General features: G+C 46.6%; 1 protein-coding gene across 1 annotated transcript in view; it reads left to right on the forward strand.

Annotated features, from left to right (window-relative positions):
• Positions 1 to 1,434: 1,434 nt before the first annotated feature.
• Positions 1,435 to 26,311, forward strand: part of SMOX (spermine oxidase) — a 49,727-nt gene continuing 24,850 nt past the window's right edge. The window contains exon 1 of the mRNA XM_048304145.1: positions 1,435 to 1,570. The gene's annotated coding sequence lies outside the window, so the exon portion shown is untranslated. The remainder of the gene's footprint in view (positions 1,571 to 26,311) is intronic.

Genomic DNA, 26,311 nt, shown 5'->3' on the forward strand with positions numbered 1-26,311 from the left:
CAGCTGAGCGTGTTTTATAAAATCTTAAAATGCTTGAAGGCAGCGTGCAGACATGACTGATTTCCATCCAAGGCGCAGTCTTTCCTCCAGACTTTCCCTCCAGGCATCCAAAAGCAATTTCAGCCAGCATTTAATGGGAAGGCTGCGGGATGTCTGAGTGTTCCAGCTCCACGGTGGACGCGCATCCCGTGAGTTACACATTGCTCAATCCTGGTCACAAACTTTTTTTGGAAAGAAGCTGTAATTTAATAAAACCTGTGTTTACAGGGCTGCTTCTTGGAGAGGAGACTTTTACCCTGCAGCTGCATGAAAGGCAACAAATTCAGAAGGAGCAGAGACATCTTGCTCTGCTTTTGGGCTCTGAGTGCCATCTCCCAGATTGTGACACTGGAATTGGATTTTTTTTGGCTTACCCCTCCATTTGGAAAACGTCTCCATGGCAGAATCTCTGTGCCCAGAGTCATTTAAGACTATTTTTATTAAATACAGAATTGCAGAATGGTTTGGGCTGGAAGGAACATTAAACATCATTCAGTTCCAATCCCCTGCCATGGGCAGGGACACCTTTCACTAGACCAGGTTGCTCAGAGCTTTGTCCAACCTGGTCTTGAAAATTTCCAGGGATGGGGTGTCCAATATACATTTAGTGTATGTATACATATATATATATGTATATATATGTATGTATAAAAATATGTCTATTATCGTATATATAGTGTATATATATGTATTATGTATACATGTATTTACATTGCATACACATTATGTATTATAGTGTTTATATATATATATTGGAGAAGATTCTTTGCTAGTTTTTAAGGGTCTTTCAGGTGAAAAAAGTTTAAAATTACACCTATTTTTGATTTTTTTATATAACATTTTTTTTCAGTGTATCAGACTGCCTCGTGCAACTGCATGAACACTGCTATCAACGAGTGGCAGAAACCAGATGGTGAGAGATAAGAAAGTGTGACGGTGTTTGGGTAGGATTGTGGTGGGCTGTGTTTTTCTGGTCCACAGGCTGGGCTTTAATTGTGAGGTGGACCCTGATGAGATTAATTTCATTGTCTGGACAGGAATAGGAAAAAAAATTGTTCAGGAATTAAGTTATTTTCCACGCTGGGTCTGCTCTGTGGTTTGGTGAACGCCCCGGAGCAAGGCTATCAAAGCAGCCTTGAACTACAGCGGCAACCGCAAAAGGTGAAAAAGACCTGTCCCGCTTAGGAAGGAAATGAGGTTTAATGCGCTTCTTTCACCGAACAGGTGAAACACAGCCACAGAGTTTCACGTTCAAGTCGCACAAGATCACGAGCGGGGCGGAGGAAACGCCGAAGGAGGCGGAGGCGGAGAAGGGGAAAGAGGAGGAGGCGGAGGCGGGGGATGCTCGAGGCGGAGCCGGGGCGGGCCGCAGGGGAGGCGGCTGGAAAACAGGCCGGCGCTGGTTCTCGGCCCGCAGTGCCCGCAGCCGCCGCTCAGCCGCGCCGGGAGCCGCTCAGCCGCGGGAGGCAGCGAGGCGAGAGCCGGGCGGGCGCCCCGACCCCGACAGTCCCCTCCGGCACCGCACAGAGAGGTACGCGGCGGGCGGCGGCCCCGGTCCCCTCGCAGGGTCCCCTCGCAGGGTCCCCTCGGCCCCCTCAGCCGGCACCTGCGGCGGGAGGGCCGGTGCCGCCTCGGCGGGGCTGCCCGGCTCGGTCCCCGCACGCAGCGCCCGAGGGGCCCGGGCAGCGGCGGGGAGAGGGCGGGGGGCTTTGTCTGAGGGTACAGAGCCGGGACCCGTCCCACACACCCACCTCACTGAGCCGCTCTAGGGGCCGTTCCCAGTGCCCCGTCCCACACACCTGCCCGAGGGGCCGTTCCCAGTGCTCCATCGCACACACCCACCTCCCCGAACCATTCCGGGGTCCTTCCCTGTGCCCCGTCCCATACACCTGCCCGAGGGGCCGTTCCCTGTGCCCCATCCCAAACACCACCCTGAGGGTTCAGCCCGGTGCCCCATCCCACACACGATCCCGGAGGAACCAGCCCTGTGCCCCATCCCACACACACCACCCTGAGGGGCCGTGCCCCGTCCCACAATCCCACCTCTCCAAACCACCCCCTGTGCCCCATCGCACACACCCCAAACCACCCCAGGAATTTGCTGACCCTCATTCCTCGGTCCCTTGACACCCCAACCCAGGTGCAGAGCAGGTGTCATCCCTACCGCTGTTTTTGGGGACGGTGGGAGAAAGGATTGCTCTCTCGGCTAAGGGCAGGACACTCATGGTTGTGCTGGGATTTTGGGGTGGCTGGGGTGTTTTTTTTCCCCTCCGTTGATGTCAGTGTATCTCCCGCATGTGACACGGGTCCGCGCGTGCCTCCGCATTCCCCGCCTCGGCGTTCCCGGTGATGACACGACGAGGAGAGGTTAAGTGGGGAAGTCACCGTGGTGGGGATGTGAATGACGAGCGGTGAAGACTCACTCGCAGCTTGTTTGTGTATCTGGTGTTTTCTTGTTTATACAAAGCTGTTAAAATACCGGGGGCTTGGTTCACACACCGCTCTGGTGTTTTCAGTCAAATCCATTGACTCCTTTGGAATTGCTCCGTCTTTGAGATCGGTGTGATAGATGAGGGATTAGTGCTGGATGCCGGGTAGTGAAATGCATAAAGCCAATTGTCAGTTAGCAAACCTGACCTCACAACAAAGCTTTTATTTACATCCTCAGCCCCAGACACAGAGGTGCTCTGCTGCATCCTTGCTCTGCTCATCCCAAAAAATGCTTTCTGTGGATTATAGACACGTTGTCTCAAACCTAGTGCTAGGACCAGCTGTAATTGCCTGATATAGTAGATGTAAACACGAGCTTTACATAAAAGTGAAACCATATGTATCGGCTAACACACATCCACTCTGTGATCCTACACAAACAAAGTCGAGCCCAGAGCCCTGTCCTTAGCTCACCCTGTTGATCCACTTTTCCCGTAGTCTGTACGACGCAGTCCTGTTCCCAGAGTTACCAGACAGGTTTAGTGGAGAACAAGAAATCAGCCCAGGAGCATTTCTGTGTATTGTGCAAGAATGCTGTTACGTTCTCAGTCCTTTACAGATGTTGTTTTATTGACTTAGTGATAACACTTTGCTCTCCTAGGTCCTTTTCCCTTTCCAGATTGTTAGGCCAGCACTTACTAATCTTTTATGGCACTGCTGTGGAACAGATGTACCGTGTTTTTTAGGGAATAGCAAACTCTGTGGTTTCAGCTGGCTTTGCCTCTTAAAATAAAGCAGCACTGCCTTTCCCTCGTGCCACTGTTGTGGAGTGGGTAGCTGGACTAGGAAGCCTATTTGGATGACTACTGAGCTGGCAAAAATCCAACAGGCTTGGGTCTGACTCAGTGCCTGGATCCAAATAATTGTGTGGCTGGTCAAATGTTTACCTGGACATCTTTGAGTTTGGAGCAGCATCCAGCTGGTATTTTGGCTAAGCTGTGTGTGGAAAGGGGTGTAGAGGTCTGAGACTTTGAAGTCCTGAAAATGCTGGCTGCTGTTGGGGGCTGCAGTCCTTTCTTTATCCCCTTCCATCCTTTGGCTCGTGGAACAGTGGCTCTGGAGCTGTTCCACTTTGTGCCATGCTTCCCTGGAATGCTGGAGTGTGTGGCTGGAACACCACAAACACACTGCATGTGGCCTGGGATCCTGTGTCCTCGGCCCTGCTGCAAGCACTTGTGGTTGTCTCTCTGGTTTGAGCTGGAGGGGCTTGCTCCTGTTGTATCTCCCCCACCAGAAAGTGCCTGAGTGCTGTCATGAGTTAGCTGTGGCGTCTCTGAAACCCAGTGTTTTCCTGGGATGGAGGAATCTCAGTTGACTTGGTGGCACTGGAGGGGTTGAGGTAGAGTTTGGAGAGCTCTGTCAGATTGTTAACATTCCTTACAAACAGGAGACTTGGTGGTTTCTGGGCTCCCTACAGCATCTAAGAGGTGTGATGGTGCTTTTACTGACCTCCACCTTAGCCAAGTAATGTAATTTGGGTTTTTCTCATTCTTCCATCCTCAAAAGTTATCAGACCCCTGCCCATCTCTGCCTCAGAAGCCTGGGGGAGTATTCCTGCATCCTGCTGCCAGCTTCAGGAGTGTATCTGCTTGTCTCTCAACCCCCCTTCCATCATTTCATGTTTTCTGTTCCCATCATCTCACTGAAAAGTAATCCCTTCTAATCAAATCTGAGGTTCTCCAACCAAATTCCTGCTGGCCCAGGTGAGTATCTAAGGAAAACTGTGATGCTGACTTCTGAAGTATGTGGATTTACTTTGTATGATTGGGTTATACAAAAAAGAGATATTATTTTCTCTGTTCTTTTTACAAATATTAAAACGCAGCCTGCTGTGTTTCACAAATCTCACCACTGTCTCCTTCTCTCAGTAATTGTAATTAACAGACCAGAAAATGGAAAAATGTAGAAATACCCTTTCCCACAGGCCACAAACATTAGTCCTCTCCAGAAGTTAATGAAGTCGTCTATGGAAATTAAATAACTTTTTTTTTTTGGTTCTGTTGGTGAGCTAAAACATTGTGTCAGAGTGGTAAATAATAAATAAAAGAGCTGTAACGATTGCCTCTTGGAGTTGATGTGGGTGAAGAATGGATTTGAACTCTTCTTTCTCTGGAGAGCCTAAACCTCTGGCTTTAAGATGTGGCTTAGGGATCTGTCCTGCTCTGCTTGCGTGCAAAAACTAATCCAAGCACAGAATAATGTGGGTAACCCACCATGGGAATGGAAGCATAACCACAAAAAACCTCCAAATGCAACAAATTAATCAAATTACTGAATCCTAAGACACAAATAGTTTAACAAATGACACCTCAAAACCACCTTTATAGCATTTCCAGACTGTGTTATCATCTTTGTCATCTTCCTGTTGAGGGACCATGAAAATTTTCAGCCACCTTGATTTTGTGTCCCATTTTCATTGGCTCTGTTGATGTGTTGGCTTTGCCGTGTCTGAGCATTCGTGCTCGGTGTTGAGGGCACGTGGGTGTGTGCACAGTAATAAATCTTGAATTTACAGGAGTCACCGTGGAAATTGGTTGCAATTTTTTTTTCCCCCCCTTTTTAAAAATCTAATATTCCAGTGGTTTCTTTTTGTTTTAAGAAAATATTCCAGAAATACCATGAGTGGGAATATGAACCACTTGGAAAATAAATCTTCGTGGCGACTCCAGTTACCACCGTGGGTGTGGTGGCACCTGAGGAGCACAGTGCTGTGCTGCAGGTGTTTCACGTGGTGTGTGGCTCTGCTCTGGAGAGTGGCTTTGGTGGAACCTTAGTCTGAGGTGCTGTTCTTGTGTTTGCACAAGAGCCAGTGCCCTTGAGGGACCCTGGGATAGAGTTGGGCTGCAGGCTGGAGGAACACTGCAGCTGAGAGAGCTGGGGGTGTCCTCCTGGAGAAGAGAAAGCTCTGGGAATGCCTTTCACCACCTTCCAGCGCCTAAGGGGGCTCCAACAGAGCTGGAGAGGATTTTGGATAAGAGCCTGGAGTGACAGGACAAGGGGGAATGGCTTCCCACTGCCAGAGGGGACTTTCAGATAAGATACTAGAAAGAAGCTCTTTACTCAGAGGGTGATGTGGGCCTGGCACAGAAGCTGTGGCTGCCTCATCCCTGGAAGTGTCCAAGGCGAGGTTGGACAGGGCTTGGAGCAACCTGGGATAATAGAAGGTGGCCCTGCCTATGGCAGGTGAGTGGAACAAGATGATAAGCTTTCTGTCCCTTCCAACCCAAACCAGTCTGTGATTCAGCCAGCAGCCCTGAGCTGTGGATAACACAGCACACGGGGTTTTTATAACAATGTGTTTGCTGTCTGAGACCGACAGCAGCATGACAGGGACGTTTGCTTTGGAAGCTGTGCTCTATATTCCGGTGACCTTTTCCTCTGGAAATCTTTAAATGCAGTAAATATGGTGGTGTTTGGTGAATTTTAATCATGCCCTTGTTTTTAAGTGCAACTTGAAGTTTTTGTTTTGTGACATCTTGGGGCCAGGGCCGTGAGGTTGCAAGGATGGGATGGAAGGGAGGTTGTAAGGTTGCAGCAGGGAGTGGTTTGGCTCTGGGAAAGGCCTGGGTTGCTCTGAAGGTGATGAGCTCATCAGCAGGAACATAATGCAAGTGGGGTCAAAAAGCCCCTCCCTGCTTTTTCTGCTGGAGTTTGATCCTTGAGCTATTCCCGGGTAGTTCTCTGCTACCAGGCCCTGCTTTAAGTCTCAGTTAAACAAGGCACTTATTGTTGGTGCTCTCTGATTCCAAACGATGGTGGCTGGCAGCTTGCTGGGTCTGAGGGAAACAGATTTTGCAGCCCCAGAGTAGTGATTTACACAGGGTTGTTGTTGAATATTCCCTCTTTGGGGCAGTTTTCCACATCATGCTCTGAGACCACTTTCCTCTCACTTCCTGGAGTAGAAGGATGGAGGAGGGAGCACTGGGGGCTGCAGAACAGATCAGTGCCAGAAATGGAGGGGGCTGTGAGTGAGGAGATCTCAGCTGTGGCGGGCCCAAAGAGCTGAAGTGACGTAAACCCAGACAATTTCAGCTTGTGGGGGATTTTTCATTTGGTAACTTTCATTTCTTTTATCCAATAGGTCTTTTAAGGGCTGCAAGGCCTTTATAATGGCTTGAAAAGTTCATTTAATTCTACTTTTTGTTGTGTGTGTGTGTACTTACTGAGTTCAAAGGCAGGAACTACCTTTCAAGAAATAAGAAAATATTTGTTTTCCTGGCTGATGAAGTAGAAAATGAAATGGATGTAGATAACTTTTGAAGAATGGATACTTAGTTATTAATTTCTTCACCATTCATTATTCTGCATAATGCCAGATTTTCCTTAAGTGTGTCCTCTGAATTGAGCTGAGTGGTATGGAACAGTGTAGGTTACTGGCATGCTTGGAATGACTGAGATACTGGACAGGATGTGGTGATGTTTGCACACTTTGAGAAGGAGGGAAAATAAAAGCATGTTGGTTTTGGATCATTTGTGTTGTGAAGTACCTACTCAAGCTCCCTTGTACCTGATGAAGGCAGAAGATGCCTTGTGCTAAGCAAAGCAAGTGGTCCTGGCCTATCCCTAGACTGGGAATTGAATAGGAAAGGAGGAGTTTCTTTTCCTTTATAAGAGTTGGTTCAGTTAAATTAATTTTTCAGGGCAGGTGGGGAATGGATTTTCTCCCAAAGAGGTTGCACAGGTGCAACATTCAAGTGTGCTCATCTGATTTTCTGTTGGACAGGCTTTTAGTCTGAAACTGAATTAAAAATTCTCCTGTCCCATGGGATGCATGTTCCAGGATATAAATGTAACCTCCTGCTTTGATCTCTAGTCTTCTCCTAACAGGATTTTCTTTTTCGGAATCAGTCACCGTTGTGATCCCAGAGGACTCTGCCAGGAAGATGTGCCTGGTAATCCTTTAGTTGAACTCCTGAAGCTCACAGACCCTTTGGGAAAGCCTGGCAAGCTGGCATGAGGGTTGTTTTGCAAGAGCCTGGCTTCAGGAATGGAACTGCCCTGAGATGTTTTCTCTGAGCTGTCCTGTCTCCGACTGCTTGTTTCCTCTCTTGCATAACTTTTCCAGCACAGGCTGATGGGTGACTTACACAGATTTAAGATGCTTCTTCGAGGAAAAGGGGTCATCCTATTCTTGTGCGTGTTATGTTGTGACTGTGGGTGCGTCATCTTGGTCAGGGAGCTCACACACCTGGCAGAAGAGTATTATTTTTATGGGGTTATTTTTCAGCTGGATCCAATCCCTGGCCTGTCCCCTGACTGCTGCTGTCAGCACTACACAGACAGCCAGGGCTGCCCTTTAAGGAGAGTGCAGTCTGGGACCTAAGTTTTCTGGGATTGCATAACAGTGCCCTCAGATGTGCCAGGGTGTACTGACAAACACACACACGTGTGTGGGTAAGCTGGAATGTGCTCACAAACACACGTATGAGTGTTTCTCCCTGGGACCACTTCTGCTGTCATCTTCCTCCCTTGTTTTTCCACAGATGGACATGACAGAGCTTGGAGGTTGACTGGGTTTTCAAGAATGAGCCAAGAGTGTGGGGGGGCACATGAGGAAGCAAAGATTCTTAAAATCCCTTGTGATAGGTCAAGCTTTAACCCTGAGATAAAGGTTGGTACTTCGGAGTACTCTGCTGCTCGGATGCTCTGATCCCATGGGACGCTTTGTGCCATTCATTAATGCTTGCAGGAGCATAAAGTCCTTGCAGCAGACTAAATTAAATGTCCTTTTCTAGTCGTGGGGAGCTCACACCATTGCTCCAGTGTCACGATGGCATCTGGTGTCTCTGTTTGGGCTTTGAGAGAACTTGACAAAGGGCTGAGTGTGACCGCAGCCTTTGGAGTGAAGCACCGGGTCATTACCCTTTTTGTCCCCTGCTTCCTTTGGGGTGGGATCCAGGGCTGTGTGGTGGGCAGGGATCCAGTCCTGAAGATCTTACACATGGAAATATTCCAGGGAGGAACAGAAGAAATGCTTGAAGAGAAAAAAGAGAGAACTGCTTTGACTGCAGAGTGAGATGGGAAGGAGGCAAATGGGAGGGAGGGTGGGGATGGGCTCCTGTTAATAACTATCTCCAGGCTGTGGGATGTGAGAGGGGCTCTGTTGTTGGGAAGGCTGTGCTGGGGAGCTCCTGCTCCCGGGCCTGTTTTGAGTCCAGCAGTTTGTGTTCTCCCTGTAATGCTCCTCCAGGAATGGAGGGAGAAGGTACCATGTGGGAACAGGCAGCTGCTGCACATGGGACCTTACAGTGTTTCAAAGTATGATGGAAATGTTAGGGAGGCTTGCGTGCTCTGGGGCTGCTGCTGACGTGTTCTGTTGTCATATTTCTGTTACGAGCAAAAAGCAGCAGGGCCAGAAGGGACTTTAAGTTGTCTAATCTGACCTCCTGCCCCAAGGCTGGGTCAGATCTATCTAAACTTTCCCAGCAGATGTTTGTCCAACACAGTTGTTAAGAGCCTCCAGTGATGGACTTTCCTCATCCTCCCTGGGTGATCCTTGAAAGTCCTTCATTGTTCTTGCCAATACCAAGATTTTCCTAGTTTCTGACTTTGATTTCTTGTGCTGCAGTTGAGAATTGCTGCCCTCTTGCCCTTTTGTTACTGTACAGAGTGAGCTGTTCAGTCCTCTGGAGCTGCCTTTGGGAATTTCTGGGCTGTGTCTTCCTTGAGCTGCAGGGCCCAAAATTTGCCTGGAGTGCTCTGTCTGATACCTGCCTATACTGAGCCAGCAAACGCCAATTTGTGATTGTCATGTAGACTTCTGGGGTGTGATGGGTGCATTTTAGTTTTGGACAGAGCACCAATAATGTGTTTTGTCATGGAAGGTTTTGTTATGGCTTTGTCTCTCTACCCACTATAAAAACAAAGCATGTGCTCTTCTTGCTCAAGTGCTGTATTTTCCACAGGGATGTATTCTGGATCTCTGACTGTTCCAGAATAATTCCTCCCTGCTGTAAGGTGAAGTAAGTCCTTGCCAGCTGCCCTGACCGAGGCTTTCCCCATGATTAGCTCGATTACAGCTCAGCCATTGTGCTTTCCTGCTCTGACCTGCCGGCTGTAGCTCAGGAGTGACCTTCCTTTCTCCCTCCCTGCTGTGATTACACCCTGTGCATCTGGTTTTGTACCTCCTGTCCCTTTGTTCCCCTGAAGGATTCAGTTATTAATGCATTTCTAAAGTTGGTAAAAAGTGGATGTGAAGATTATTCTGAGAGGTAGCACTCAAATACAAAACATGACAGAAAACAGATCAGCACTAGAAGCATTATTTGCTAAGGTAAACTCCTTCACTTTATTTTTTAGGGAAAAAAAAACCCCTTGCCTGTGTGTATTGTGCAAGCATTTTCTCTGGATCTATTAACACCTGTTATACCTTCCTGTGAGAGAGAGTAGGAAGTGTGTGTGAAAGGTTTGTCTGTACACAGAGAGCCTTTGTCCTGAGACAACTGAAGAAGCTCTCACCAAAATGAAGGCTGGCCTGGACAGGTCTGAAACATCTTTTGGCACTGATTCGTGTTTATTGCTGTGGGAAGAGCAGGTAGGGAGGAGCAGTCTGTTTTTTGTTGTTTGAGCCATCAGTAGGTATCTTTGAATTCCTCAGTTTTCTTGCAGAGCTTTGGTGTGATAACTTGTGTAACGTGAGTCCCCAGTTTCTCTTGTTCTCTTTCCAATTGCAGTGAAAGCTCTGGTGTTTCATTCCTCACTTTTTTTCTCTGTCAATTGCAGGTACGGGGATCTTTAGTCATGTGGAAGGTATTTTATTGACAGCTTTAGAGTCTGAAGTACTTGTTAGCATGGAACAGGTGTAGAGTGATGTAGGCTCTTGGGCAAAATCACTTTCCTAGTGTTCCTTGATAAAGATTTCTTAGAACTGAAGAGTAAGTGGAGTGGCACAGGAGATTTGAAGCTCTCTTATCTGACCTCCTGCTCCAGACAGAGCCAGGATCAAAGGTAGGTTTCTTGTGAACTTTTTTGGACATTTTTTAGTCAAGAGTGGCAGGTTGATGCTGTGCTTAGTGCTCTTGTGGTGAGGAATATTTTCCTTCTGTCTGATGAGTGTTTCCCTCGCTGTCAGTCGTTCCCATTGTTTCCTGTCCTTTTGTTTCTGCCATCCAGTCTGGCTCCATCTGCTCAGTAAACCCCAGTTAAGTAGCTGAAGAGAGTAACTGAATCCCCCACTAACCACCATTTCTTCTCCAAGTTCAACAACCCCCATTCCCTCATTTCCTTCTCCCATCAGGTGTTCCAGTCTGTTGGCTGCTGCCTTTCCAGCTCAGTGCTCCAAGCAAATTTGAACCACAGAGTCATGGAATCACAGAATGGTTTGGGTTGGAAGGGACCATAAAGACCATCTCATCCCACCCCTTGCCATGGGCAGGGACACCTTCCACTATCCCAGGTTGCTCCAAGCCCCATCCAGCCTGGCCTTGGACACTTCCAGGGAGCCAGGGGCAGCCACAGCCTCTCTGGGCACCCTGTGCCAGGGCCTCCCCACCCTCACAGGGAAGCATTTCTTCCCAATATCCAATCTAACTCAGCCCTCTGGCAGTTTAAAGGTGTGTGTTTCACCCATCCAATTGGTATCTCCCCATTTTTCTGTGTTGGTAAGTCCATGACTCCTGTTCTTTCCACCCACATTGATGGCCATTATCTTGTTTTCAAACAGAGATTAAAGTGAGAGGGTTAAAGTGAGAGGAGCCAAACTCTGAATTTTCCTGCTGGATTTGGAAGGAGAGGTCTCCCCTCAGGCTGTGTCCTGCTTGCTTGCGTGGACTAGTCTGTTCTTAGGAACATTTCTGGTTTAAATGGATCCAGCTTAATCTCACACCTGGTGATTTTTATTTTTGTTGTTCTCCACAAGGTTCTCTCGGGTCTGCTGTTCCAAAAAGCATGGCAGTGAGCAGCTCAGGGCAGGACTTTGCAAGGCATAGCTGAGTGCTTTCCATGGCTCATCCCTTGGGCTTTGCCTTCATGCACCTGTTGGACATTGTTGAACCTCACCATTTTACCTCAAGCCTCGAAGAGTCTTTTCTGGAGTGTTGCTGAATAGGGAATTGTTCCCTGTTTCTGTATTTGTACCTTTGGCTTCTCTTCCTTAATTATTTCCTGTTGTTGATGTTGGACTAGTGCATGAAGATAATTTAGAAATTGAAATCTGTGCACTGTGGTGCTTGCAAATCCTCCCAGCTGAATCATCTGTTGGGTTTATGGCCATACATTCCAGTCTGTCATCCAGACTGGTAATGAAAATATGGCACAGCTCTTATGCCTGGCTGGACCCGCTTTCCAGTGCCCTTCCCAATTAGATAAGAAACCCTTGATAATTACGCTCAGAGAAGGATGTTGTCATGCAGCCATTTTATGGTGATTACATCTAATTCATGTTTCCTTAGGTGGATCTTATGGGAATATCATGTGGAACAGCATCAGATCTTATACAGATTGCATTTTTGAATCTCCTTATCAATCCTGTACATTTTTTCCTGGTGATGCACAGATCCTTTATTGTTCCAAAGATTTCTGGTGCCAGAAGGGACCTTAAAGGTGATGAGACCTGCCCCTGTCCACACTGAAAGTTCAACTGAGCAAGTCACACCAGACTGATCAGGAGTTTTGTAATGGGACAGTTGTGACATGACAGCTCCAGGAGATCAAGAGGAAACAAACGTGATGTGTTTATGGATCCCAAACGAAATTAAACAATTACCTGAATCCAGTCTTCGGAGCAGCCTTTGAACGAATCCCAGCCCTTCTTCTGCACGGGCTGGGAACACAAAGAACGTGTCTAATCTGTACTGATATCAGGCAGCAGTTATCAGTGCCTACGTGCTGTTACTCAGATCTCGTTAGCTGCCTAATTGGATAACAGGCAGGACACTTCACAACTGCATAAGTGTATTAAGCTTAATCTGCTCTGGAGCAGGGAGGGGAAGATGTGCTCGGTGACAAACGGGCACAAGAAGATGCACAGTGGGGCAGGGGTGTCACTATGGGGCTGTGTCCCCGTCACTTCAGTCCCAGTAACTGAGGCAGAGGCTCTGTGTGTCTGCAGCATTTACATCAGTACCAGAGTCCCAGAGCAAAGAGTTACAGCACTTTCAGACTTCACCCATGTTGGCCAGGCAACTTCACCTTCCAAAGCACACTTCTTCTAGTAGTTAAATCTCTTTCGAGTTTCTTTTTAATAAAACGTGGTGCAACTTAATCCCTGTTTTTAAATCCAACATGATAGGACAGAGAGAAGCATCCTGTGTGTTTGTGTGACACCTGGACTTTGCAGCATGTTCCTGGTCCTAAAGCTTGTTTCCAGTACATGCAGATGCACGGTGGACAGGATCAGAAAGCTTCCACAGTTCTGTACATGGAGAGGAGAAGCTATTTGATTATTAAATGCTCTTCCCTTTCTTCCCTGAGAAGATGCAGTTACTGCAGTTACCCAGTTTTAAACTTTAGGAGTGGGTTGCCTCTTTCCAAAGGTGCAATGAAACTTAAGTCAGATTCTTGTAGAAGATGTGGATATGAGCACATTGCATGAGTTGTCACCACCTGTTCTATTCTCAGGAGAAGTTATCTGCAAGGGACATTCCTGGGTGCAAAAGATGCATCTGCCAAGGGGATCTTTCAAGGTAATGGAGAGTGACTATGTGAACTGTGTCCTCTCCATGTATTTACTGGATTCCCTTGGGACTGAGGGAGGCTTTTTACAGAAACCTCAAGTTGAGCCCAACTTTTGGCCCTGTATCTTGTGTGAGGTGCCTCCAGCTTTTTATTTATTTCTTACTTAATCTCATATGAATCTTCACCTTGTGCTGTCCAGCATCTGCCTGTAGCTGGCGGGAAAGACAGGAGCCAACCTCTTAATCTGTAAGCGTCTTAGGCAAATGTAAACTCCATGAAGTGTGTTTATCACTGAGCAGCTCATTCCCAGCTCTGCAAAGCACCTCATGGTTTGTTTGTGTGGGATGTACAGAGGATTCTCTGCTGCTTTGTCCTGACATCTGTGTTTGTGACCAGCAAGGGTTAAGAGCGAGGCACTTGTCTGGATGAGGAAACTATTCCACTGTACTGTGAATTTAAAGCATGCTGACTTTCCCGTGGAAAATGTTATTTAAAAACAGAACCCCTAATTCACTTTCATTTTGGGTGAAGGGAAGGCGTTGTGGGGTGTTTGGTTCATTTTGGTGTAGACGAACCCCCAAATGGATGAACTAAAGAATAGTGATTGAATGCAGAAGAATTTTTAGAGTTAAGCCGCACCTGATCTAGTACCTAGACTAAAAGCATGTTTAGCAGGGGAAAGTAGCATTTTTTCCAAAGGGCAGCTCACATCTCAGCAACCACATTCCTGGGACAGGCTCTGGAGAGAGTCTGTGTCCTTGTTTTCCTTACATAGTCCCTCTGAGGCACTGATGGGGGGTAGCTGCAGGTAACTCTTCCTTTCTGTTGCTCGTGCCTGGGTCATGCTGCAGTTGGAGGCATCCATAAGAAATGAAGGAGAGTGGACTGCTACAGATGGTCTCCCCAAAGTGTTGGATGTGTTGATAGCATGTTTTCTGTAGCAATAGACACCAACACTGCCTTTATCTCCCATCAAAATCTGCTGGATATTGATGTGGACTCACTCAATCATCAGATTCAAGTCAAGCTTGACTTCAACCTGTACTTATTAAAGGGTGAAGAATGCTCTGTCATATGCAGTTGATAAGGGAATTTAGAAATAAAAGTGCATATTAAACTGTCAGTAGCATTTTTCCCCCTCTTCATCTGGAAAAAAATAATGGCATGAGTTGTTTTCTTCCGCCTGCATGGGCAATATTTAGACATGCCCAGCAGTCGCAGGATTGTTTCTCAAACCCAAGATAACCAAGATAGGGTGGTCCTGTCTGGCTTCTGCCTGCTGCAGATCAAACCCACACCCAGACAGGCAGGAATCAAAAGGAGAACACCTCCTTGGTTGGTCTCTAGTGTGTTCTTTCTGGAAAGTTTTAAAAATGTGTTTTTTTCAGGAAAATGAGGAGGTGAGATTTGTGACGCTGCGGAGTATGGATGAGCTGTCGTTGTAGAGGGAGCCACCGTAGGATTGTGTCGCTCTAGGTCTTCATTAGGGTCTTTAAGCACTACTTTAAATTTCCTGAGCTTAAGTCTTAGAAGATCTGATGTCTGGAGTCAAGGCCTGGCCTGTGACAGGCAGTCCTTTGGAAAGCTGTGCAAAGATCCTCGTGTCTCTTCAAAGCAGTGCCCTGTATTTCAGAAAGGGACATTGTGAGCGAGGAGAACAAGTTTCAGATCACATGTTCCCCAGCAAATACTGTCCTTTCGATAGGAAGACTTGTTGGAGAATGTTAATTGAGTCCCTTTTTAAATGAAGGAGGCTTTGCTTCCTTCCCAAGTTTTCAAAACAAATTTTCCAAATACAGTGCCTATGTTTCATTCAAGTGTAAATCCTTTCTCTTTAACCTGGAAGTTATCCCAGAAAAAAAGCCTATCCATTCACTGCAGGACAGACCTTTGTGGTTGTAGGGGAGAAAAAAAGAAGTGGATCAAATTGTCCAAACAGGAAGGGAATTAAGAAAAGCCTTTGCTCAGTGAGCAGAGCTCTCATTTCAGTATAAATGGAGTCCTACAAATTCCACTTTACATCTCCATTGCTTTTGAAGCATCACACAATGATTGAGGTGTCTGCTAAATTTAGAAATGACAATTTTTTTCCTGCCAACATGCCAGCCTAGCTGGAGGGATTTCACCATGTAGTTATGGGATGGAGGCAAGCGGTGATTTGAAATTTACTGGCTTGTTATCTCATCTGACTTGCACATAGCTCGGTCCTGGTGAGGATTTAGTACATTACACTGATTCCTTTTCATTCGAGGGCATTAATGGAAATGCTTTTCTGGCACAGCCAGGTGCTTGTGCTGTTTTACATTCGGTGAAGCTGAGATACTGAAAGGATCAAGTGTGGTGTGCTGAATAAAATGAGTTCCCACCTAAACACGTTGAAATTGTGCTTTATTTTGAGCAAGTTATGGGTAGGACTGTCATTCTTTTACCCCAGTCACATGGGAAGGCTGTGGAAGAAGAGATAAATCACAAGTGTCCCAGTTCACAGTTTCTACTGTTTACCACATGACAAATCTTGCTGCTCTGTGAAAAATCTCTTAGATCTAAAATACGTCTTTTTTTTCTTTCCTCAGCCTATGGTATTTAATTCTTCTCTTTCTGAGCAACATTTTATCTCAATTCTGTGAAGCTGTTTGAGGCACACTTTCATGAAGAGGATCAATACTAAAGTAAACTTCCCTTTGTTTTGGTAAAATGTCTTGACTGTCGCAGAGAAGAAATGCTTTGAGTTCAGGCGTGTCGGGAGAAATGAAAGGCACCTTGCAGCAGTGGTAATCCATCACTGGAGTGCATCCCATGGCACTTCAGGCTGCACTTTGCCTGCAAGGCACTTAGGGACCTCAAAGCACAAGAAGTTGTCTGGAGGAGGTTTTCTGTTGGAATCTTCAGGCAAAATTTTGTCCTCGGGCTTTGAAGTTTGCAACAAGATGGGAACAAAGGCGAAGGTGTCACTGTTGTGTTTTCATCTCTTTCCTCACCCACCCTTCTGTTTCTTGTCTTTGAATTCATTTGACCTTTAAAGGTCCTTGCAGCCCAAACTATTCTGTGATTCTGTGATTCATGAGCTGTTTCTGCTCTCTGCTCCGTTTCGCACTCAGGAGGAAAATCACTCAGTGGGGGGAGTTGTTCCTGTTGCTTTACAGCAGGGATGTGGTCCTGTATAAGAGATTTTCCATAGCAGTACTGATTTCCTTTGGATATCTCCGGGTGACCTGAATGCAGACAGTGTGTAGTGAGGAGAACGTCCTTGCTTTTGTACTGATATATTTCTTAATGTCGTGCACAAACCCATGGGGAAAATTCCCATCTTCGTCAAGGGAAGCTTTTGGTGGGACCAGACAGCCAGTCTGCCAGCCATAACCCAGCCTTCAGAATCTAAGGACCTGCTTCCCAACCTGAATTCCCCTGCCCTGGGCTCTGTGCTGCTCCAGGGGCGTGTTTGTGCAGTCAGCAGGATGGAGAAGGCTGTGTGAATTGCAGCATGCAGAGGCCAGCCCTGGGTACGTGTCTGCTGCCTCAAAGCTGGAACATGTGGTTTGTTTAATGCTCCAGCAAAGCACAAGCCCAGGGAAAGTCTCTTTGATACAGCTGCACCTGGAGAGACATATTTTTCCTGGAGTCACGTCTAGTCTGTTCCAGGCTGAAGTCAATCCAGTTACTGTGGGAGTGAATCCATGTGGTGTTTGGCTTTTCTAAATCTGGTTCTCTTCCCATAGTGTTGCTGTTGGATTTAATGATTTTTCCCTGTGGCTTGAATGGTAAAGATGTGGTAACTGCTTGGGTATGGCTTAAAATCAAAGATTCAGTGTGGGTGTTGCTTTCAAAAAGAGAAGAAATAATGCTATTTCGAGAGCTGTGCTGCTATTTCAGGGCCGTTTGGTAGGTCTGGGTTCTGAGAAGCGGTGAGAAAAAATAATTGCTTTTGGGCTATCGTGTCTCATATGGTATGTACTGAAATGATCCTCATGTACACACTGAGCTGGAACCAGTACTGAGCCTCTCTGCATGGGGATTTGTTCCCTGTCTCACCCTCCTGGTACAGAGGATGGGAGGAGAAGAAAAGATTCCAGTTGAAACTTTGCTCCCAAGCTTGCTGCAATGAATTTAAAACCCCAAACCACAGCAAATTCCCAAGTGTAATATGGACACCAGTGTTTATTTGACTGAGACATGATTGTGTTCTGAGTTGTGCAAACACAGGCATATTTCCTATTTAATTAAGGCTCATTTTATGAATTAAGATTCCCAAACAATTGGAGAGAGAAGGAGGGTGGAAGAGATAAGATCTCCAGGTTGTGCAGACGGGGTAGGGTACAGCTCTTTTTGGCAGCTGGAATATGACTTCTGCAACAACTTGTTTGTAGCATTGTTCTATCAATTATGCCAGTGTTTTAGCTCATAACCTTTTTTTTTTTTTCTGTAGTTTACTGTCTGTCTTTCCTTCCTTTTACAGTCCTGAAATACCAAGCTTTGCTTCTGCCAGGAGTGTAGGAGTGGCGGATACCTCTCAATGCGCACTGTGATTGAGGAGCTGGAAATAGGGGTCAGCAGAGCTGGAAATGGGGAAAAATTCCCACCATGGGTCCACCAGAGCCTGGCAAGCTTGCAAAGACACAGGAAAAGGAGCCCAGTTTGGGACTGGTTGTTGCTTGTCCTGGATAGTTCAACAGCTCTGAGTTGTTCCTGTGCTGTCAACCCTTTGTCCTGTCAGGGGCTGACTGAGCCAAACTGCATCTTGATGCACTAGTTTAGGTTCTGGCCAGCTGTTGATAGATAGATCCCTCGTGGTCAGTAGGATTTGGAAACCAAAGGCACTAGAATTTTTGGCTAGATCATGATTTCTCTCACCAGGGTTAAGATGGGAATATCCTGTTCACTGTGGCAGGTTGAATACAACTGGTGTCCCCATTCTCTCCAGCTTCTCCTGACACAGCAGGAGAGTGTTCTGGCAGTGAAAGCTGTCTCTGTGATGGGTAGATATTGTGGGATGCCTTCTGGGTAGGTGGGACCTTCTACCTATCTGCAACCTTCCAAAAGAAGCGGATGCTGATGTGCCAGCTACAGCATGTGCTTGTCCTGTATGCAGGGGATTTGCAGAGCAGTGGATTTACTGGATTTGTTCCTCTGTTGCCCAAGGAAAGTACCAAAGCTGTGCTTTTTGTCACTGCTGTGGAACTCCTTTTAGCTGTGTAATACTGTGGCCTCTGGCACATGAACCACATGTTACAGCTCTGATCTTGCTGGATGGGGGGACAAGAGAAGCTCCGTAGCCCAGGCTACATTCTCAGCCCATTTCTCTGGGGATCACTTGGGGATGATGACTGTCTCCAGTGGGAGTTCGTGATGGTGGAGAGAATCCTCTAGTCCTTTATTTTATCCCCACACTGTAAATCAAGATGCTGCTCCACTCTGCGAGGTGTGTTCCTGGTAGCAGCTCCCATCCCAGCCCCTCGGAGCTAGCAGAGCCTGCCACGTTCTCACGGTACCCTTCAGCCAGAGGAACATAATTATTTTCTTTTCTTTTCCCTCAGCTGAGGAGGATTTGAAAAACACATAATGGTGCATTTTATCAGCGAGTTTTAAATGGTGTGATTCATCCCCTGTGTTCTTGGCGTGACGTTCCTTGGTTTATTTTTTTGGATATCTGTACAGTTCTGTCAGTGCCAAGCACTGTATGGAAATGCCCCGTGGCAGACAACCTGCTCTGCCCATATGTTCCCTTTAAAAAAAAAAAACCCAGCTTATAATAGGAAGTCTTTATACTGCATGCCAAGACGCTTGGGGCTTGTTAAATATATTCTACTTGTCAACAACTACCCAATTTAAAAAGTAGCCTTGGTGTGAATCAGCTTTGAACAAGTTCATTTGACTCAAGGGATATTTGCAGGCATTAAAACAAGTTGGATCACAGTGGTAAAAAATGTGCAGTGGTTTCCTGATCAAAAGCACCATCCAGTGACCCTTTTTTTTTTTTGTTCTGTTTTGTTTTCATCTCCTTCAGCCCTCCAAAAATGCAGAGATTCTCCCAGTTGGTGATTTTGGAGGGTGGAGGAGATTTATTGGGGTGAGTGTTTCTGAGGACCACTCAGTGTGTTGCTGGAAAATCAAGTGGCAAAGGAGGTGCCTGGTGCCTCCAAAGTAGCTGGAAATCTTATCCTGGAACTTGTTCCACCATCTTTGCTGATTCAGATTGTAATTATAAAATGTCAAATGTCGTGGTTAAGGGTCTTTTCCAACCTAAGTGGTTCTCTGAGTACTGTGGTTTATTCTGTGTCTCCCCCCTGCCTTTTTCCTGGGTGATGGTGTTGTGGAAAGAGGCAAAGGGGATGGCTGTCTTGGATCATACTTGAAAAAAAATACTGTTTCTCAGAACAATTTTTTTTGTTGTTGTTGAAGAACTCAAATATTTCTGCTTCTTTTTCTATGGCCAGCAGTGTAGGACCACAGAGGGGTGATGTGGTGAGAGCCTGTGTTCTGCATAACACAGATGGCCTCAGCTTTAATACCCACCAGCTTTGGGCTTCTTCTCTTTCCTAACTTTTGGAGTAGTTTACAGAGTTCATTATTTGTTTCATCTGTACTGAAGAAGCACAGCTTCTTCCCAGCTTGGGAGGAGGAGACAATTTAGTATGGCCCCTTCTCTGTCTCTCCTGAGATGAGGGGAGGGGATATTCCTGGAAGTGAGGGAGTAAATTAAATTAAGGCTTGGTAAGATCAGCTTCTCAGAGTAGAGGAGACCTGAGTTTGGACAGGCAAAGGTTAGTGCTGTGTTTCCCTGTCTCTTTTGGGATGTGTCCAGAGGAAGAAGAGCACAGAGCCAGCCTGAAAGTCCCTTTTGCCTTCAAAAAAACCGATGCTGAGGAGGTTTTGGGAGTGAGGCTGCAGGTTTGGTGTGGGAAAAGGGAAGCGTTTTGGCACGCTGCTGTCCAGGAGCACACGTGGTGTGTCATTAATGCCTTTCCTTCCTTGATCTCTGATCCAGCCTGCACTCCCTGTGTGTCAGTCACTGGGGTGGGTCAGTAATTTGTAAATGGAGCTGGAAGATGCTGATGTAAGATCAGCATTTTCAGTGCCTCGAGCCACACTTGATGGCTTGGGTTTTTACAGGGATAAATTGTAGTGGATGGTAGCATTTCTCTTCAGTTCAAACTCGTTTTTCTCTCACAGCCACCCCTATAAATTCCAGCAGCTCTCTGAAAATCAAACTACTTCAGTTCATGTTCTGCCTGTGGAAATACAAGGCAGGACATGAGTTGCTTGTTGGCACAGGAGTGCTGGCTTGTTTTTGTGAGTCTGGGCTCCTTGTACCACCACGGTGAGAAAAATGAGCGTGGTCATCTCTCCATCACCAGGGCTGGTGGGAAGAGCTGAGGCACGCAGGATAAATGGTGCGGGATGCAGTAGAGAGGGTGCTGCAGTGATGATGGAGGTGTTCCACTCAAAACCTGCTTGAGACTGGGCAGGATTGCTCACTCAGGCTCACCTGTCCCCCTGCAGCACCTGCAAGGCTCCTCACTCTGGTCAGGCAGGAAGCGGTGATGGGGGGATGAAGTCTCACTGGTAGGAAAAGCAGAGATTTTACATCTGTCTCCTTTGTTTCAAGTATTGGAAAACATTGTTCAAGGAGACCATGCTGGTGATGGTCCTACTTGGAGTAGAGCCTTTCTGACCCACACTTCAGTTGCTGTGAGCTGTCAGAACAGGTCTCCTCTGCCCATGCCTGGCAGCTGCCTGCAAAAGAGGGGAGCAGAACTGGGCTGGGGCCGAGTGTCTTGTTCCAACTGCTGCATCCACTTGGCAAACCTGTTCAGACTAAAATCCTGGCATGGATAAAGCCTGAGCACGAGGCTGACAAGGAAGTGCCACTCTGCAGGTGGTTTCAGCCCAGCAGCTGGAGGTGAGCTGCCAGCGTGTGCAGGTGTAACACGAGCTAACCTTGATCCCAGTGGTGCTGTACTGTCGGTGACACAGGTTTATGAGCTTGGGAGGGGCTCTGGCATGCACAGAGAAGGCTGTGGACCATCACCCTGCTCCTGCAGCTCAGCAGGTAGCTGAGTAAACGAGGTGTGTCTGCTTCCAGTGCAATAAAGCTCCCGTGGAGCCGCAGACGCAGCTGGCCCAGATTGGTGTTTGCACAACGCCTGTACAAAGGCAGTTTGGAGCAGCAGGCTGGTGTCACCCCTGCGTCTGACTGACGTGGAGGACTTGGGATCAATTAATAACACTCCTGCCTTCTCTTGAGAGGGTGTAAATAGTGATTTGGAAAAGGGTTGGGAATTTGGCGTGCAGCCTGCTGGGTTAAAAAGGAGGGAGAAGGGAAAAAGAGACACATCTTCCAGTTTGACATGTTTGCAGCATGGAGAGCTTGGAAAGAGCATCTTGGAATAACAGGCACTGAGGATTAATGTGCTTGTGTCTGAGAAGACTGATGAAAGGGGGAAGGAGGGAGAAGTTGCAAAATGCTTGTTTGTTGTGCCAGGAGCTGTGGAGAACCACAGCTCCCAGCGTTGGGAGGCACTGACAGGCAATGCTGGAGCCAGCCCAGAAATCCCTTCCACTTCAGTTCTGTATCTGCTCAGAGGTACGATCTGTCCTGACCTGTGCTCAGGGAACAGCCTGAGTCTGAAACCTGGAAAGGTGTTAAAGGAGATAAAATTGCTCCAACCAGAATAATCCTTCCAAGCACTTCTCCCTCAGCTTAGGGAAAAAGGTACATTAGAGATGATGATTGAAAATTTTGTTATTGCAGTTACTTAGGTGAGGGTTACTCACTACAGTGATGCACTTGCTCAGTACAAGTAGTGCTGGGCTGTGTAATGAGTTAATGGCCTAAGAACTGAAGTGTCTTTACATCTGCTGAATAAGTCACCTTTCTGCTTCTGTTGTGGAGCTTTTGCATTTGGGCTCAGCTACCAGTGCTTTCAGATAAGCACTTTTCCTTGTGCAGCTGATGAAATAATGGAGGTTATTACATCTATTGAAAAAGGCTCTTCAAACTCTGGATCAAAAGGTTTGCTGGTATTATTAATAATATATATTTTTTTTTTTTTACTGTTTTCATCATGGTAGATTCCTGAGGTGCAAAGGCCACAAAATTTTGTTTTGCAATTCAAACCTGGCCATCTCCATTGAATGGGCAGGATAGTTCCCAGCACCACAGCCCGGTCTTGTGGTGGGACTGGAGTGCAAATGTTTATTACAGATTGGATCCTGAGTTGAAAGCTTCAACCAATCCTCTCTGTCTTTAGAGAAAAGTATTTCAACAGCTGATTAGTGTCATTGTTAAAATTAGATATTTTATTTTTGTCGTGATTTTTTTTTCTAGCTTCTGCTCTTGGTTTCTCAGTCTCACTTTGTCTCTGCTTAGACTGAATTAATTTGGTGTCAAATTTTCTGTGTAAACACTTCCAGGCTGTGATGACAAACCTGCATTATAAACACATGGCGTGTGCAGTGCCCCTTCATGTGTTGATAGTATTTTGAATAGCTGCACTTAAAATAATGAGAAAATAGTAGTGTTTATTTCTCGTGCTTCCATTTAGTCTTTCAGCTGACTCTTGTTGCTTTTATCTGAGCTCCTTTCAAACACGTGCAATATCGTTGCTTAGGTTTCTGATTAGGGATGATGCTTAATTCTCATCAAATAAAAACCTACAGGGAATAAAGCGATTCTTGTAAATTTTTCTGCTGGTCTTTGCGGTCAGCAGGGAATTTGTTTGTGTTGATGATGCATTTCTCACCCTCCAGACTGGCTCTTACACTTGTTAATGTGAAGGCTGTCGATTCAACACAATTTAAGAGCACTCAGAAAGGTCAGATGACTGTTTTAAACTGTCCGTAATCTCCCTTTCAGCTTGGCCATCCTGAGACAGGAATGGCAGAGGTCAGCAGGATGGCTTGCTCCTCCTCTCCATCCCCTGAAAGGCTGTGGGCAGCAGATGCAAGCTGAACACCCAAAGTAATGACAGGGCTGAGATGGGGTCCCACCGGGGTGACCGTGAATTTGGTCTGTGGAATGCCAGCAGTCCCAGCTCATGAGTAAATGACAAGCTACTGTGTGATACAGAGTCTGAAGGAAGGTCACGTTTTAAAGATTAACCAATCCTGGTGGAAAACCCCAAACAACCCCCCAAATCCCAACCAACCCTCAGCCAAGCCTTCAAGCGCACAAGCCTTGTTTTCAGAGCATCGCCTTGCCCAAGTCTTTGTGTCACCAGGGCTGCAACAATACTACCACAGGAGTAGTTGGGTGACCTAAGAATAGCAGATTTCCTTGAGAAATGCTTTTGTTTATTTTCGTTTTCTATTTTTAAGTAGTTGGAGCCTTAGTGACCTTTTTCTGAAGGGTCCTAGAAGAATTTCCTGGTCAGAGAGTATTGTTGTAATAAGGAGGGCAGTTGTGAACTGCCTTAATTCTCTGGCTTCTTCCTTGTGACCTGCAAGGTTTTACTGGCAAAATAAGGGGGAAAAAAAAAGCATGAAGTTGTCACCCCACTGAACTTTTCATAGCTGTGATCAGTGGAGATGAAGGGATGGGGAGCTCAGGGGATTGGAGGGTACAAATGGCAGGAATGGAAACCCGTGATTCTGGGTTGGTAGAATGATGCCCATCTTAGAAGATACATATTTGCAAAGATTTGTCTGCTGGAAAACAGCAGTTATGCCCAGGATTTTTTTTTTTTCTTTTGGGAGGGGTTGGTTTTAGGGATTTTTTTAAAGGGGTTTTTTTTTTTTATTTGAATGAAGGAAGTGAACAGGAGTGAGAGGGGATGAATGGAGGGTAATTTCTCCTAAGGAGTCAGGGGAAGAATGGTGATAGAGACTGAGAAAAGGGGGCAGGTCTGGAAGTAGAAGTGATTAAAATACCCTGAGTGAGACACTTACATGCACAAGAGCTAAGAGGATCAAAGCTGTATATTTTAGACAAAAGGAAGATGTTTATTTGGATATTTTCTTGTTGTGGGTAACCAGTGCCTGTTGGCTCTCTCACAGGGACACTGTAAGCAAGACAAAGCAGGGGAATTTTACTTTGTGAAGCTGTGATTTTGTGCTACCCTTGCTCTTAGATGGACACAAAGTAAAAATACAGTCTGAGAGAGGTTGACAGCGCAACAGCCAACACACTTCTCACCCTGTGATAAAAAGAGAAAAGAAAAAACAAAATAAAAAAGAAACAACCCTTTTTGGCAATCAAGAAGATGTAAAAAGCCAAACTATCTTTGTGTCAGAGGACCTGGTAATATCCATTGGCTCAAGCCCTGACTGGTGGCTTGGCAAGTGCTGAAGGGAGAGCACTGCACGCAGTAGGCTGTGTTTTATGTCCTTGTCTCAGTCATGAGCCTACCAGAGGGAATAATTGATATGAAATAAAGTGTATTGGGGGCTTCCTGTATTTATATCACCAGTTTATTCCACAGCGGAATGTGGATCCTGGTTGGAAAGCTCAAGCTTTTGCTAAATTTTAATTGCCTTTCCCTGCAGGAAACAACAGGTTGTTGGCTAATTAAGGGTAGTTTCCAAATCAGGGTTCTGTACACACAAAATACCCTGTTATTTTCTCATCTGTCTAGACAGGTCACCTAATCCAGTATTAAAATGCTGAAACAGGAGGGAAAACATTTTCCTGGAGCTTTCATGTGAAGAATTCACAGGAGCTCGCCAAAGCCAGGATTAGGAAAGCTGTGTTTAAAGAACTGTGCTAAACCCCTTCAATTTCTACTGGATATAGATGGCAGAAAAGATGTTCCTTTACTGTGGCAATGAAAACACATGAATCAAAGTGTTACCTGGAGAAGGGGAGAGGGTTGTAGAGTGTCTGTGGGAAGGAGTTCTCCCCATCTGTTCTGCCCTAGTGAGACCCCACCTGCAGTGCTGGGACCCCCAACAGCAGAAGGACGTGGAGCTGCTGGAACCAGTCCAGAGGAGGCCACGGAACTGCTCCAAGCGCTGGAGCCCCTCTGCTCTGGAGCCAGGCTGGGAGAGCTGGGGGTGTTCACCTGGAGAAGGGAAGGCTCCGGGGAGACCTCAGAGCCCCTTGCAGGGCCTAAAGGGGACTTACAAAAAGAGGGAGAGCGATTTTTACACAGGCAGACAGTGATAGGAGAAGGAGGGAATGGTTTTAAACTAAAGAGAGCTTTAGTTTGGACATTAGGATGAAAATCTTACCTGTGAGGGTGGGGAGGCCCTGGCACAGGGTGCCCAGAGAAGCTGTGGCTGCCCGTGGATTCCTGCAAGTGTCCAAGGCCAGGTTGAATGGGGCTTGGAGTAACCTGGGATAGTGGAAGGTGTCCCTGCCCGTGGCAGGGGGTGGGAATGGGATGAGCTTGAAGGTCGCATCCATCAGGATTCTGTGATCTGTTGGGCTGCGGCCGTTGGGAGCTGCTGCAGCGGCAGTTGGAGCTGAGGCGAGGCCGGTTGGGACAAGCTGCAGTGGCAGAATCAGAGTTGGCACACACTGTGCAAATCCCTCTTGCAGGTGAGTCCACAGAAGGGTGGATTGAGCTGAAGCTGTTTCAGCTGAAACTAAACATTTTCAAAATAGTTGTCAGAGCTCCAGTGGGACCACCTCTTCATACCACTGCCTAAATCACTGCAGTCTGATGTCAGCTCCCTTACAGAGAGTGGATATTGCTTGGTCAACATACATAAATTCTATAAAATCCTGGAGAAAAAGGGACTCTCCAAGTGAAACTGCTGTTTGCGTTGTGTTTCATTAGTTCCTGTGATCATATACTACGGTAGGCCAGCAGTGTTTTAAGACCCTTCTGGTGATGGAAGAGAGGAGTAGGAATCTTTGTCAGTGGCCAAATGTTGGGAGAATTGAGGAAGAACTCAGAATGGATATCCAGCAGCTTGGCAACAGGTAGAGGCAGCACACTAGCTCCTTGGATATCTCTGTGTTTGGGGAGGGAGGAGGGGGAGGCTAGGAATTGTGTGCATGCTTTATCCAAATCACTGGGCACCAGCTGATTCCAGGGCTGATAAATCCTGGGCTGAGTGTTTTTCCTTTGGAAATTGGGACTGATGTTAGCTGAGGTCTGGAGGGGTAAGAATCTCTGTACCCTGTTCTTTGTGCTCTTGAGGGCAGGTGTGAACCACCCAGAACCAGGGAGGTACACGCTGGCTTTTGTGAATAATTACATCCTGCAGTGGTCATCCCTGATCAGGG

This window comes from Corvus hawaiiensis, chromosome 5, assembly GCF_020740725.1.
Source record: "Corvus hawaiiensis isolate bCorHaw1 chromosome 5, bCorHaw1.pri.cur, whole genome shotgun sequence".
Lineage (NCBI taxonomy): Eukaryota > Metazoa > Chordata > Aves > Passeriformes > Corvidae > Corvus > Corvus hawaiiensis.